Genomic DNA, 16,722 nt, shown 5'->3' with positions numbered 1-16,722 from the left:
TTATCCAGTTGGGTTAATTCATTTCTTATAGGTGAGAGTTTTGTGGCCCTGAAACAACTGTCATAAGTATGACCCTGTTCCTGGGACAACATAAAATCTCTGTAAAGGAAGTGTGAACACTTTTCCCTCCTTCACCTTAATTCCAGAGAGATCACTGGAAGTTAGCCACTACAAAGAACTATAGGATATCTCATTTCCTTTCACATAATCCCATATTCAATCAAATGCAAAAAGTATTTATTTACTTATTAGTACCACTTGTATGTATTTAAATAGATTTAATACTGATTTACTGTTATTATTACTACTACTTGTATGTACGCAGCAAGTATTTATTTACTTATTAATATTACTATAAAGCAGTATTAGGCATTTTCTGCAAGTCCCTATTCAAATGCCTTATGCAAGCAAAATAGTTACAATATAAGACCATGTTAATAAATACCAATTTAAATGATGCAGGCAATAAATGTCACCAGTTTTCACCATTTTAGAAAAGAAATTAACAAACATAAAAATAGTTATGAAAAGAGTCCATTTTGTCAAAAGAAAAAGGAATGTTTGTTTGATCATGCAAGGCAATACCCAAGTGATTCACTGACTACAATATTTACCTCATTCTAGCTACTAACCCAACATGTGACCTTGGGAAAAGAAATTCTCTGAATTTTAGTTCTCTCATCCATAAAAAATACTATTCTGTCTCCAAAAGTAGCTGACAGAACAAATGAAATGCCATGTTCAATATATTTACAAAGTTCTAGGAAAACGTTTACAACAATGTTAGATGACAATAACTTTAGAGGATACTTTTCCAGAAGTATCCTTGACAAATCCACAAATCAATCCTAACTAGGTAAGTTTCAACTAAAAGCCACCAACTTTTTAAGAGAAAACAATAAATCAAAATAATAAGCCCTTATGATACCTGCATCCAATGACTATAAAGCATTTCACCAATATCAATTAAAATTTGTAACTGCCATGGCAAGGTTAAAAATTATACACACAGCAGAAGTTAAACTAAGGTTCCACTTAAATGACTAGCCAACATGCCATATCAAACCAGCAACAAAGCTAAAACAACTCAAAAAGCCTTCACTGCAGTTACCTGTTAGGCTTATGTAATATGGCATCTTTCTTCATGAAATACAGATTTCTAAAAACATTTGGACTTCAGCAACTAAGATTCACTCTACAGCTAAGCATCTTCAGGAGAACAGGTTTACTTTTTCTTTTCAGAAGTCCCTTTATCATCAATTTTTTTGTTTGTTTTTGTTTAGTTTTATTTTAAATAGAGCAACTTTTAAAGTAAAAAAAAGTTGTATAGTAAAAGTGGCAAAGAATTCCCACTTTAGCTATTTCTCTCTCTCTAAAGTGCATAAAAACAGATTACCCATCATAACGAAATATTTTCACAACAGAAACTTACAACCAAGTAAAAAAATCTCTTTTAGGACCACAGCGGACATGACAGGCGTGGTTTAAAAACAACTGAGCCTCAAGTCCCTTTGGCAAAAGAGTGCATGACTCACTGCTTTAGAACTCAATGGGAAAAATTGGAAAATTCACTCTGATTGCCCTAAGATTTTGCTTTGGATTTGTTTTTTAAGATATCTCCATCCTAATGCTGACAACTGCCACAGTTTCTCTGGCTTACCTATTGAGATTAAGATGAAAAATTCTGAATAATATGAACCACAGATAAACAAAAAGTAAGGTCCTATTTTTTCTTGGACATTGAAAATATGAGCCATAAGGTAAAGTCATACACACAGTATTATTTATTGCATAAGAGGGAGCAACATTTACACTGAAAAAATACAGACAATGAAACACGAATATTCTAGCTGGAAAACCAAAAATTATCAGATACTTATTTTTCCCTTCCAGAAAACATCTCTAAATCTTTTATATACCAGAGTAATTGTATCTGGAAAAAAAGATACCAAGTAAGTCTACTAAAAAATTAACCCATCTCAATCTCATTAGAAGTTTTATAAGTATAGAATTATGAAGAATTTTAAAAACTGCTCTCCAAATTAAGCAAAAGATTCTGCCACATGTACCAGAAACACACATAGATATACATTTGGAAGTAAAAGCTCTCTTATTTAAGTCAAATTATTTTAAACTCCTAATCAACTAATAATCTACTGAAAAATCTTATCTCTTAGTATGCTTTTATAGCTACAAATACTAGGGGTGGGGATATGTTAGACACATAACACAGTGAATTATCATACTAACCTCATTCCTCACCACATGAACCCTTCTACTTTCTAATCATATTAAAAATAACAAAAATGTAAAAATATATCATACACTGACAAAGTCATAAGGCCCATGAAAATCACATTTACAACATGCATTTGACATTCTTCTGAGAACATCTATTCACATGAATGCTTGATACAAGACATTAAAATGACCTACCCTCTCTTACGGTAGTACCTTACTGAAAGGTCTCTTCCAAAGGACAACACAAGAGAAAGGGTCTATATAAAGAGCATTTAACACAAATTATCTTATCCTTTCTTACTCACTTTGATGTTCATTATTTAAAAATCACAGATTTACTGTTTTAATGCAAACTAAAGTTAAAGAAAACATCTGCAATGTTCTCATTAGATTTTTGCAATATTCCTACTATTTTTTGCCAAATATTTCTGGCATTCGTTAATCTACACTTACTTAACTAAAACAATAAAAAACATTAAGAAGTGTGTATATATATGTGTGTATGTATGTACATGTACAGATACATAGAGACAATAAGTATTTGCTTTAGAGCAGGGACATTGCTTTTTACCCCAATCATTCAATAACCACCCACCTTGCAAAAAAGGTGGAAACTAAAAACACGAGATTTTAAGATTTACTACAGAGAAACGCCTTTGTTGTAGTACCAATTTGCATCAAATAACCTTACAAAACATAAGAGAAAAATGCTATGAAAGGGCAATCTAGCATTTCACAGCTTCTGCTCTCTTACTCCACCCAGTCTCCTCGGCTCAATGGCTGTTCACAGCAACCACAAATATTAGCCCATTTTTTAAAAAGGTGTGGGAGAGGCACCGAAATAGGGCTAACTCCAACAAAATCAAGATATACAGAAATATTTTGTGCAAAATTAAGTTCCATTCTGATTTATAAAAATAACAGCTTTGTTTCATTTAGGAGATCCTCTCCTTGTGAACAATCCAAACAATGATCATTATAATAGAACATGAAAGAATAAATCACCCTAAACACTGATTACTCTTCTGCTTTAATAAAAACTGCAATTTGCAACTGCCAATTATTTTGCAAAACTGTGTCCTGAAAGATACCCATGAGAGATTAAAAGCTAGCTAATGCCTTAGACCCAAATCAGAATTTAAGTAACAGCTTTTAATATATTCAACATTGTATCACTACCGACATACCCAACCAGGAAATTTTCCCGATTAAAAGACTGGACCCTGCAGCAATCAAGCTTGCTGCAGAAGAAAAAAAAAAAAAAAAAAAATCAAGCAAATACTACTGTGGCAAAAGGGGAGGGATGACATTACTGGTATGAAAGGCCCAAGCACTGTCTCCTCCGCCCTAGCCTCAAAATGAAATTCACACAAAACGATCCCACCTCCCAACAAAAACAGAATTACCAAAAATGGCACAAATTTTTTGTTTAGCCTTTAAAACGTTATAAATCTCAAGGACTGTGTGTTAAAGTAAAGGTCGGAACATCAGTAATATCTTTATTCTCTCCCGACTGCCTCTTAAGGAAAGGGGGAGGGGGGGACCTTGGCATGACATCGCCCATTGAGAACGAAACCACAAATCTGGTTCTTCGCTTCCAAAGCACAATTTCTTTACCAAAGGATTGATATAAATTGGACCCAAACCCCAATCCCAAAAGAAAATCTCCTGCCCTGCTCCCAAGGAGTTTCTTGCTAAGTCACCGAAGAAAGGCAGAATCACAAATAAAGCCAAGGCACCTTTCTGTCTTGTCTCAGACATTGAAAACCTCCTCCTCCTCTCCACTCTTCTGTCTAGAGAGATAGAGTGAAAATTTGCCCACCACCTCAAAGGCATTTTCTCACCTGGGAGGCTACGGAAGGCACTGCGTTTCCTAAATGAGTGGGGAGATTAGATTAGAAGGAGAATGGCTGAGGGCCTCGAAGCTCAGTGCTATAACGTCAAAAGGCAACTCCCGTTGAAAGAGCCGGTGGCAGAAAAGAAAATCCTGCCTGATTTGGTGGGTGGGTGCTGCGGATGGTTCGGTGGGTCGGGCCGCTCCTCCTCAGTGGGTGCAGAGGCTGGACCACTGCACAGGGGGACCAGGAAAGGGCTGGACCATCATTCTCAGGTCAACCCCATCCTAAGGACAGGTGGGGGACGGAACGCCTTAAGGCCTGTGGGTGCCGAGGCGGCTTGGGGCTGAACCCGGTCCCTGAGCGCCAGCCGCGGGTGGGGTGGGGACTGCGGAGCTCGCCTTCCGCGGCGGGGGAGAGGAGGGCCGAACCCTTTCCCCAAGATCAGAGAGAGACCTGCTCTCCACGCCCTTCCTACCCAAGAATACTTTTCTTGCTAAGTCACCAAGGGAGGAGGGCGATCCTTCCCAGGGAGGGCCGCGGGTGGAGCCGCGGCGGCCCTGGCAGCCCCCGAACCCGAGCCAGGGAGGAGGGGAGCGAGGGCAGCGCCCTCCCCGGCCTGTCCCCCCTCCTCCCGTGTCTCTCACTCAACGGCCGTCGCGGCCGCCATTTTGAGAGCGAGAAGAGAAGAAGAAGGAGGAGGCGGCGGCAGGGGGAGGGGAGTATGGGAGGGAGGGGACCGGCGCAGCCACATCGTCAGGCCGCCGGGCCCGGCCCGCAGCCGCCGGAGCGCGGTGGAGAAGACAGAGGGGAGGGCGCAGACCCTTGCCGCCTTACCGGAGCGCTGCACCGCCGCCTCCGCAGGGCCTCTTCCGTCCTTCACTCCCATCCACCAGCGGGGGAGGGGGAGAGGGAGAGGGAAGGGAGGAAGGAGGGAGGGAGGGAAGGAGGGAGGGGGAGGATGGCGCGCTGGGCCCTGTCCCGGGGAGGGGGAGGGGAGGGGAGCGGGCGGGCTCCTCAGCCGTTCCGGGGCTCGAGCCCAAGCCTGGCGCTCGTGGTTTCTCTCGCTCGCACCCGAGCGCTCCCCTCCTTCTCCTTCTCGCTCCCTGGACCCCGGGGTCGCTGCTCGTTCGCTCGCTCACTCGCTATCTCGGCCGCCGGACTCCGCCGCCGCCCCGCCGCTCCAGCTCCGTCTGTCACAGGAGCTGCCCCAACGCCCTGACGTCACCGCGCCGCCGCCGCCGCCGCCCCAGACCCGCGGGGAAGAGGGAGGGGAGGGGAGGGGTCCCGGAGCGGAGGAGGGGCTGCGGCGCATGCGCCGGCCTGGGCCGGGCCCTGAGCCGCGCTGCTTTCCGCTTAGGCGGCGGGTTGCCGGTGCGGCTTGGCGGTACCGAGGGGTAGACGGACTAGTTTGCGCGCGAGGCGCTTCTTCTCGCCCTCCGCACGCCTCTGTAACCTGGGAAAAGGCTCTCGGCTTCCTTTTCCTAGACCCTCGTCTGACTGCTGCGGCCCCTCACGAACTCCGGCTCTCTTCACGTCCCCGCCCTGCTCTTGGCCACGAACGGCGCTCTCCCCTCTTCCCCCGGCCAACAGAAGAGACCAGCTGGCCCCGGTGGATTCCGGGCCCCGATAGGCTTCAGAAAGCGGAGCCCGGGCCAGGATGTCGCCCCTTCTACCTCCGGCCTTTGGGGTTATTTCCCGGGGGCCGGGGGCGGGGGGAGGAGAGGGGAGAAGGTTGCCTTGGCTTGGGGAGAAGAGCTGTTGAGGTTGAAAGGCTGATGGAATGCCTAATTATCTTCATTTTTATTATAGATTTCTAATTGGGAGGATTCGCTTTTAGATGTGATTCGGCTATTCTTTTCCTTAGTCACACACACGCACGCACACACACATCTGCGACTCTGGAAGTCTCGAAACTGATGCCCAAAGAAAGACCTGGAACTTTATCCCTACAAGGCTTGAGCGCGCTCGCGCGCGCGCGCGTGTGTGTGTGTTTGCTAATTTATGGGTTGAAATACTGAGGACAGGTCTTGGGGATTTGTAGTCAGTGTTTTGCACACAGACATTTGATTTAAAAGCGGCCAGATTTGAGGTTCTGAATTATCCAATGTGGAATATCCTTTTAGTAAGAGTTGTTTAGTGTGATTATCTCATCACTAATTTGTATTGTCCAAGGAAACTCTTTTCCTAAAACATAGGTTTAGGCTTGTGTTTATTGATTTTATTGCTTTCCTTTATGTAGGTAAATACATACACTGCCTTTGAGAAGCAGCTGGGTTAATGAGAGAGAGAACTTGGGTATGTGTAACTGTGACCTTGGGTAAATTACTCTCTCTGGCCCCAGTTTCTCTATAAAATAGACCTAATAGGTAACTTGTAAGGCTTTTGTGAGAATTAGAGAGGAGATGCTGCATGTGTACAGTATATGGTAATTCATGGTTACCATATACTGGTAACTCACAGGTAACTCATGTAGCAATTACTGTTACTTGATACCAAAACAAGTTTCCTTTTATCAAGAAAGATTGTAAGTCTCTAACCCTGCAGGTGTTCAAGAAGAATATGAGTGAATTGCCTGGAGGGTTTGGGTTCTCTCCTTTATGAAGGCAGGGAAGGAAATCAGAAGGTCTCTGGAATGTTTTTTCCAGGTTTACAGTTCTGGGATTCTCTAGCTGGGTTAGGACAGAAAGAGAGGCACAGAAGTTTGGTCTGTGCCACGTCCATAACAGTCAATAAACATGAAATAGATTAACATCCCCTGTTCTAAGAGTTGGTTCATTTTTACCTTTTAAAATATTTATTATTGCCTGACATCACACTATTAAGATTTAATCAGCTGAGTATATCGGTTCTTATTTCTTAAATCAATGTTCTAAAAGCCAACAAAATTGCCCAGAAATCAAAATCACATTGATAAACACTGATTTAATACAAACAGCACTAACCCCCTAAACCTTGAGCTCATAGACTCAAGTATTCAGAATACTTTAAAATGTGTATTAGGTAATTATGAATTAAACTGAGATCAGGTTTTATTTCTATAGCAATCCTTCAAAAGACAACAGACTCCCTTGGGAGGAATGCATAAAAGCTTTCTCCCTGGATTATAATTTTTCTGAAAAGAAATAAAACTGTGTTATGTGCTTAACTTCATATGGAGCGATGTGTTCTGGTGCTGTGCACTTTCTTTTCAATTGCTAAAATGAAAGATCCATCTTAATAAACACTTGTCTATTGAGAATGGAGAATTAGGACATCTAGGCTATTAATCATAATTCATAAGGGCTTATACAGAACCTACTACATCCACCCAGGAAACATTTAATGATGAATATTTTGGGTGATGTTTCTTGAAAAAAAGTAAGTATAAACATCGATTTTACTTAACACAATCTAACAATCTCCCCATTCATTTGAATTGCAAATCTTTATTTTTCCAGCAGACATTTTCAAAATGGAAACATTTGTTTCAGTTGCTGCAGTAAAATTAGTGTTAGTTTTAACAATTCTGCAAATAAGCTGACTGGAAGAAACACTCTAAAAATATTGCTATTGGGGAGTGGACAAAATATCTTCTAAAAGTAGCTCCAGAGCAAAAATCTGTTAACAATGAGCACAAATGTTAACATATTATTTTGAGAATGAAACTGTCCTCTGTTTATAGGCAAACATACATCATTGTATGTGTGTACCTGATAGAAAGCAATTAGCAAATGATGAGAAGGTAGCTTTCAGGCATACAAGTTATGTGTATCAATGTCCCATTTGAAAGAAAACCATGAACCAACTAGCAAGACTCACTCTAGGAGATTTTGGCTAAATAATTTGTGTACCTGCATTTCCCCAAAGCATGAACATGTCAGTGAGGGCAAGTCCAACTAAACCAGTCATTCTTCATCTCAACATCATGACACCCTCATGTGTCATGAACATTGGGAAGCCATAGAAACAAATTACAGACTATTAAAGGAGGTGAAACTCACAGCCTGGACATAGAAGAAATATTTAGAAGCAGCATCTTGTAATCTGAAACGTTAAAAAAAAATACATATATATATACATATACACACATAGAAAATAATTTTTTAAAGTGCTAACATAAAGAAACAACACAAAAGGATGTATCAGATTCATTCTAGATGTTACCTCAGTAGACCAGGCAAAGGGTAAAACAAGCTTTCTTCCCCTTTATGCCTGTTTGTATGCCCAGTAAAGTAAAAGATTAATTCTCACCTAGAGGACTCAAAGCTTTATGAAGGAGGTGATTTAAAGCAGACTTTTAAAAACAGCTAGAGGGCTTCCCTGGTGGCGCAGTGGTTGAGAGTCCGCCTGCCGATGCAGGGGACACGGATTCATGCCCCGGTCCAGGAAGATCCCACATGCCACGGAGCGACTGGGCCCGTGAGCCATGGCCGCTGAGCCTGCACATCCAGAGCCTGTGCTCCACAACGGGAGAGGCCACAACAGTGAGAGGCCCGCGTACCACACAAAACAAACAAACAAACAAACAAAAAACGTTTAGAGTTTTCATTCATTCATTCAACAAATATTTAATTGAGTATCTTCTAGGTACCAGACCCTGTGCTGAGTGCTCAGTATACACAATGAATAAAACAAACAGAATCCCTGAGCTCATAGAGTTTATATTCTGGTGAAAGACAGAAAAAAGGGGACAAAGCTATGAAGGCAATAAACGGTTTTGAGATGGAGAAAAATAGGAAGGACCACATGAGTGAGTGTGGTAAAAGAAGACATTTCTGAGGAATGAGTGACATTTAAGCTGAGACTTGAGTAGCCAAGAGATTCTAGATTAAGGAACAAGTGCAAAGACCCTGAGGCAGGAAAATGATTGCTGTGTCCCAGGAAATTAAAGAAAGTCCAGTTAGGTGTAATGAAATGATGGTGAGAAAGGAGGCCTCTTGACTGCACTGGCCCAGGGGACACCCTTCACATTTTATTCCCTGAATAGCCCAGAGAAGAAAGCAGGAGAGAAGATCAGAGAGACAGGCTGGAATCAGATAGTACAGGACCTTGAGACCATAGTAGGGAGTTGGACTTCATTTTAGTAGCTGTGGATAAAGGTAAGGACCAAAAAAAGAGCACATTTTGACTATGTCTTTTGATCTTAAGGACTTTAAACAGATAATTATACTATTATCTTACCTTTTTAATGTGTAAAATTTCAAATATATAAAAGACAGAGTGATATAATGAATGCTTATATACCCATCACCAGGTTTGACAATTATAAACTTATGGCTAATCTTGTTTCGTTTATATTCTCACTCATTTCCCCCTTCTTATTTTGAAGCACGTTCTAAATATCACACTATTTCATTCATTAACAGTTTAGTATGTATCTCTAAAAGAAAAAAAAAAGCCTTTTCTAAAAAACATAACCACAATACCATTACTACACCTGAAGGAATAACAATAATTCCTTAGGATATTTTGACCCTGCCCTTTGATTTTTGCCTCACCAAAGACATGGAGTGATCAGAAGTTCTGGAGAAATTGGATAAGCAATGCAGTTAAGCAAGCTTGGACAATAAAACTATCCTGGGTTATTTGAGATCTCCCCACTATTTTCTCATGAATAAGTTTAAAAATTAATGTAAACAATTGGTTTTTTATCCAATTAAAATGAACATTACTGGTAGAAATGATTTGCATAGCATATAAGCAGCAATGGCTAAAACTGCACACAGTGAAATTTGACCGAGGAAAATTGCATGTGGTGAAAATCATGGCCATGAAAGGGTTCTCACAGCAATAGAAAAAATTAGAGAGACTGAAAGAAAAACCCTGATAAGTAAATCAAACTTCCTCTGTAAAAGTATTAGAGGAAAGAACGTTTCCCCAGTGAAAATAATTTCACTAAAATAAAAATGAAAATAGAATAATTGGAAGTGGTTTTACTCTGCAAAATAGAGAATTGATCAAATAATTGATTTGACTAGAGTCTGTTCTAATAAACACATTTGCTCTAAAAATTCACTGAAGTTGGTATAATTATGATTAAAACACCAGGATTCACAAGTGCTGAGGTAACATGTCCTTATACATTTATATATATCAATATATATATATTTTTAAATTTTGTGGTGGCCACATTTTAAAAAATTAAAAGAGATGAAATTAATTTCTATCTTTTCTTTGTACTCTTTGAAATCCAGTGTGTATCTTACATTTACAGCATATCTCAATCCACACTAACCCTATTTCTAGTAGCCCATGTGGCTTAGTGGCTACCCTACTGGACAGTACAGGTCTAGAAGAAAGGTGATCCAAGTGGAAAGAGTGGTTTAAGCAAAGGCATAACATTGTAAGTGTGGAAGGCAAGTTCTGGAAACAAGAAGTGATTCCAGGGGATTCCCTGGTGGCGCAGTGGTTGAGAGTCCGCCTGCTGATGCAGGGGACACGGGTTTGTGCCCCGGTCCGGGAGGATCCCACATGCCGCGGAGCGGCTGGGCCCGTGAGCCATGGCCGCTGAGCCTGCACATCCGGAGCCTGTGCTCCGCAACGGGAGAGGCCACAAGAGTGAGAGACCCGCGTACCGCAAAAAAAAAAAAAAAGTGATTCCAGGGTAGATGAAAAGGAGTGTATATGCATGTGAGAGAGGGATGTGGGGAGAGTGAAGGGTTGGAGAGGGAAGAAGGGAGAAATGTATGGGCTCTAAGACTGGAAAGATAATCTGGACTGGAAGGTTTTGAGTATCTTTTTTTTTTTTTTTTTTTTTTTCTTTTTGCGGTATGCGGGCCTCTCACTGTTGTGGCCTCTCCCGTTGCGGAGCACAGGCTCCGGATGCACAGGCCCAGCGGCCATGGCTCACGGGCCCAGCCGCTCCGCGGCATATGGGATCCTCCCAGACCGGGGCACGAACCCGTATCCCCTGCATCGGCAGGCGGACTCTCAACCACTGCGCCACCAGGGAGGCCCGGTTTTGAGTATCTTGATCACTAGTCTGTCCTGTTTGCTAAAGGGCTGCTTGTATTTGTCTTTGTGCAAGACCATAAACCATCTTCCAAAGAGAACTTTTCTGACTCTCTTCAGTAGTGTCCTCTTTCCCCCTCCCAGTTGCTGTTTCTACTGTCCCTTCTTCCCCTATTGACTGTTCAGAGAAAGGAAGGACTGAATTCCAGGTCTCCAAATGATGGTCCAGAAGAAACCACTAATGCTAGGTTACATCAAGACATAACCTAAATCATGGCTTTTGTACTTTCGTTTTTTCCAAAGCCTTTTTTTTTCAGACAATATACTGTACAGAATGCCCATGTGCATGTAAACAAACAAACACAGAACTTCCCTGTTTGAAATAGAGTTTTGGGGCACAAATTGACACCCCCTCTGCCATACTATACCAGCATCTCACTGTGCATTTTTGACAGCATTCAGAACTCACAACAGGGCTTCTCTGGTGGCGCAGTGGTTGAGAGTCCGCCTGCCGATGCAGGGGACACGGGTTCATGCTCCGGTCCCGGAAGATCCCACATGTCGCATAGCAGCTGGGCCCGTGAGCCATGGCCGCTGGGCCTGCGCGTCCGGAGGCTGTGCTCCGCAGAGGGAGAGGCCACAACAGTGAGAGGCCCACATACCGCAAAAAAAAAAAAAAAAAAAAAAGAACTCACAAGAGATTCATTTCTTCATTTAAAAAAAATTTAGTACACTAACTCTTTCCTTCTTTAAAGGTGAATAGATTATGGCTGCATATCTAAAATTTTCTATTTCTTCCTGGACTACAGTGCACAGTACTTAGATAAACAAAATAATATTCTTTTCCCTACAATCACTTTTGATACATGTATATATAAAAGTATATAAAATTTTGTTCCAAACTTCTTCCTTATAAAATTGGAGTTCATTTTAAACACCTATACATCTTCTAGGACTGCAAACAGTTTAGTGGGAGTGCTCTGACAGGTGAGATAGGAAATTAATATAGGACAGAAGGCCCGTTTGGCCCACAAACTACCACCTGCTTATTTTAGAGAATGGCTTTTCCGTCTCACTAGATATATGTTTATTTCCTTATTTCATTTATTTATGACTCATGCCATAGCAAAAATTTTGGAAAATTCAGAAACCATGAAAAGAAAATGAAAAGTCTCAAGTAATCCCATAATTCAGATATAACCACAGTGAAAAAAATCACATGTACCTTTCTTTTTTTTTTGCAGATGTTAAGTCAATATTTTTCACAAAATCAAGATCTTAGTTTAAATGAAGTTTTGAATCTTAATAGTTTTTAGTTGAAGGTTAAAAATCAACAATTTCCCATGTCATTAAGTACTCTTCAGAAACACAATTTTTAATGGTTGCTAAATAGCCTTTTGTTTTAGTGTTTCTCCCAATGCCACACTTGGCATTTTGGATGGAACAATCCTTTTTTTTTTTTTTTTTTTTTTTTTTTGCTGTACGTGGGCCTCTCACTGTTGTGGCCTCTCCCGTTGCGGAGCACAGGCTCCGGACGCGCAGGCCCAACGGCCATGGCTCACGGGCCCAACCGCTCCGCGGCACGTGGGATCCTCCCAGACCGGGGCACGAACCCGTGTCCCCTGCATCGGCAGGCGGACTCTCAACCACTGCGCCACCAGGGAAGCCCGGAACAATCCTTTTTTAAAAAAGTTTTATTAAACTTTTTACCTTGAGATAACTGTAGATTGACATACAGTTGTAAGAAATAATAGAGAGGGCTTCCCTGGTGGCACAGTGGTTGAGAGTCTGCCTGCCGATGCAGGGAACACGGGTTCGTGCCCCGGTCCGAGAAGATCCCACGTGCCGCGGAGCGGCTGGGCCCGTGAGCCGTGGCCGCTGAGCCTGCGCGTCCAGAGCCTGTGCTCCGCAACGGGAGAGGCCACAACAGTGAGAAGCCCGCGTACTGCAAAAAAAAAAAAAAAAGAAATAATAGAGAGATCCCTTACACCATTACCCCTTACCCCAATGGTAACATCTTGCAAAACTACAGTACAATGTCACAACTAGGATATTGACATTGATACATTTCCATCAATGGGAGGATCCTCCACGTTGCTCTTTTTTAGCCACAGCTACTTCCCTTAACTGTCAATTTAAGAATGTTACATAAATGGAATCAAGTAGTATATAATCCAGTCCTTTTGAGATTGGAGTTTTTTCTCACTCAAAATAATTCTCTGGGCTTCCCTGGTGGCGCAGTGGTTAAGAATCCGCCTGCCAATGCAGGGGACACGGGTTCGAGCCCTGATCCTGGAAGATCCCACATGCCGCGGAGCAACTAAGCCCGTGTGCCACAACTACTGAGCCTGCGCTCTAGAGCCCGCGAGCCACAACTACTGAAGCCCACGCGCCTAGAGCCTGTGCTCTGCAACAAGAGAAGCCACCACAATGAGAAGCCTGCGCCCCGCAACAAAGAGTATCCCCCGCTCACTGCAACTAGAGAAAGCCTGCGTGCAGCAGCGAAGACCCAATGTGGCCAAAAATTAAATAAATGAATAAATAAATAAATTTATTTAAAAAAAAAGAATAATTCTCTGGAGATTGATCTAAATTGTTGTATGTATTCAATAATTCATTCTTTTTTATTTCTGAGTACTACTCCATGGTATGGAGGTAACATAGTTGAACTATTCACCTGTTAAAGGGCATCTGGTTGTTTCCAGTTTGGTGTGATTACTAATTAAGCTGCTATGAACATTTGTGTCTATGTATTCCTGTGAACATGTTTTCATTTCTCTTAATTTTCATTGTTTTCATTTCACTGGGATAACTGCCCAGGAGTGCAATTGCTGTATTGCATGTCTAGTTTCAAAAAAACTGCCAGACTGTTTTCCAGAGTGGCTCTACTATTTTATATTCCTACTAGCAATGTATGAGCAATCCATTTTTCCAAATCCTTGCCAGCATTTGGTGTTGTCACTAGTTTTTATTTTAGCCATTTTATGAGTTTTTTTTTTTAATTTATTTTTGGCTGTGTTGGGTCTTCATTTCTGTGCGAGGGCTTTCTCTAGTTGCGGCGAGCGGGGGCCACTCTTCATCGCGGTGCGCGGGCCTCTCACTATTGCGGCCTCTCTTATTGCAGAGCACAGGCTCCAGAGCGCAGGCTCAGTAGTCGTGGCTCACGGGCCCAGCTGCTCCGCGGCATGTGGGATCTTTCCAGACCAGGGCTCGAACCCTGCATTGGCAGGCAGATTCTCAACCACTGTGCCACCAGGGAAGCTCATTTTTATAAGTTTTTGTGATATCTCATTGTGGTTATAATTTGCAATTACCTAATGGCTAATGATGTTGAACATCTTTTCATGGGCTTATTTGCCCTGTATATCCTTTTTAGTAAAATGGTTCCTTGTGTCTTTTGCCTACTTTCTAATTGGTTTGTTTGTTTTTTATTGTTGAATGTTAAGATTTCTTCCTATATTCTAGATACTAGTCCTTTGTTGGACATGTGGTTTGCAAATATTTTCTCACAGTCCATAGCTTATATTTTCATGCTCTTAACAGGATCTTTCACAGAAAAAAAAGTTTTAATTCTGATGAAGTTCAATTTATCAATATTCCCTTTTATAAACTTGGTGTCATATTTGGTGTCAAATCCAAGACCTCTGCTTACCCCTAGATCTCAAAGATTTTCCCCTAGTTTTTTCTTTTCTGAAATTACTAGTTTTACATTTAAATCTGCGATCCATTTCAAGTTAATTTTTGTGTGAGACTTAGGTTGAGAATCTTTTTTTTTTTAACTATGGATGTCCAATTTCTCCAGTACCATTTATTGAAAAGGCTATCTTTCCTCCACTGAATTGTTTTTTCCACCTTTGTCAGTAATCAGTTGGGCATATTTGTGTGAGTCTATTTCTGGGTTCTTTATTCTACCCCGTTGATCTATGTGTCTATCTCTTCACCAATCCATCAACAGTATACAGTCTTGATTACTGCAGTTACATGATAAAACATAGCATTGAGAAGAGTGATTCCTCCTACTTGATTCTACTTTTTCAAGATTGTTTTAGCTCTTCTAGCTCCTCTGCCTTTCCATATAACTTGTAGAAAAATCTTGTGTATAACTACACAAAAACTTGATGGAATTTAATAGTATCAATAGTTGCATCAAGCCTGTATATCAGTTGAAGAGAACAGACATCTTTACTACACTGAATCTTCCAATTAATGAATACCATATGTCTCTCCTCTTTAGGTCTTTCTTCTATCAACAGTTTGTAGTTTTCTGTACATAAGTTCTGTACACATTTTGTTAGATTTACATCTAAGTATTTCATGTTTTTTGAGTGATTATACATGCACTGTACTTTTTATTTTGGTTACCACATGTTCATTGTTAGTATATGGAAATACAATTGATTTTTGTATGTTTATCATTTATCCTGAAATTTGCTAAAGTCACTGATCAATTCCAGGAGGTTTTCTTTGGAGAATCCTTGGTATTTTCTGTGCAGACAATCATCTCATCTGAAATCAGGACATTTTTATTTCTTCTTTTACAATCTATGTGCCTTTTATTTCTTCTTCTTGCCTGTTGCCCTTCCAACCCTATGTTGAGTAAGAGTGATAAGAGCAGACATTCTTAATTTGTTCCCAGTATTTGGAGGAAAACATTCAGACTTGCTTGCTTGCTTGCTTGCTTTCTGTCTGTCTTGGCTGCACCATGTGGCTTGCAGGATCTTAGTTCCCTGACCAGAGATTGAACCTGGGACCTGGCAGTGAAAGCACTATGTCCTAACCACTGGGCCGCCAGGCAATTCCCCATTTAGACTTTCAATGTTAGCTGTAGAGTTTTCGCAGATACTTTTTCAGGTTGAAGAAGTTCTCCTCTATTCCTATTTTTGTGAGTTTTTATCATGACAGAGTAGAGTATTTCTTTATTGATTTTCTGTAGCAATTGTTATGATCATGTGATTTTTCTTCTTTAACCTGTTAATATGGTAGATTACATTGATTGATTTTCACATATTGAATCAGCCTTGCATGCCTGGAATAAATTCCACTGGGTCATGACCTATAATTATTTTTATATATTGCTGAATTCTATTTGCTAATATTTTGTTAAGGACTTTTGTGTATATATTCATGAGGGATATTGGTCTATAGTTTTCTTTTTTATACTGTCTTTTCCGGTTTTGGTATCAGGATAATACTAGCTTCATAAAACTAATTGGTAAGTGTTTTCTCCCCTTGGATTTGAGGGAAGAGATTATCTAGAATTGGTGTTAATTTTTCTTTAAATGTTTGATTTCCATCTGGGCCTGGAAATATTTTTTTGGAAGTTTTTAAATTATAAAAAAGAGAGAAGAGGGGCTTCCCTGGTGGCACAGTGGTTGAGAGTCCGCCTGCCGATGCAGGGGACACGGGTTCGTGCCCCAGTCCGGGAAAATCCCACATGCCGCCGAGCGGCTGGGCCCGTGAGCCCTGGCCATGGGGCCTGCACGTCCGGAGCCTGTGCTCCGCAACGGGAGAGGCCACAACAGTGAGAGGCGGCCCACGTACCGCAAAAAAAAAAAAAAAAAGAGAGAGAGAAGACACAGTTTACCAATATTAGGAATGAAAAAGGGGATATAACTACAGACAATGCAGACATAAAAAAGATAATAAAGGAGCATTATGAAATATACTATGCACATAAATTCGACAGTTTATAGATGAAATGAACCCGTTCCTC

General features: G+C 41.3%; 1 protein-coding gene across 1 annotated transcript in view; it reads right to left on the bottom strand.

The window, feature by feature from the left end:
- Window positions 1-5,303, bottom strand: part of PAFAH1B1 (platelet activating factor acetylhydrolase 1b regulatory subunit 1) — an 80,103-nt gene extending 74,800 nt beyond the window's left edge. Inside the window, exon 1 of the mRNA XM_081220340.1 lies at window positions 4,914-5,303. The gene's annotated coding sequence lies outside the window, so the exon portion shown is untranslated. The remainder of the gene's footprint in view (window positions 1-4,913) is intronic.
- Window positions 5,304-16,722: the final 11,419 nt, after the last annotated feature.

This window comes from Mesoplodon bidens (assembly GCF_964165515.1).
Source record: "Mesoplodon bidens genome assembly, chromosome: 19".
NCBI classification, from domain to species: Eukaryota; Metazoa; Chordata; class Mammalia; order Artiodactyla; family Ziphiidae; genus Mesoplodon; species Mesoplodon bidens.
Note: the sequence above shows the minus strand (reverse complement) of the source record. Positions and strands in the feature narration are given on the sequence as shown.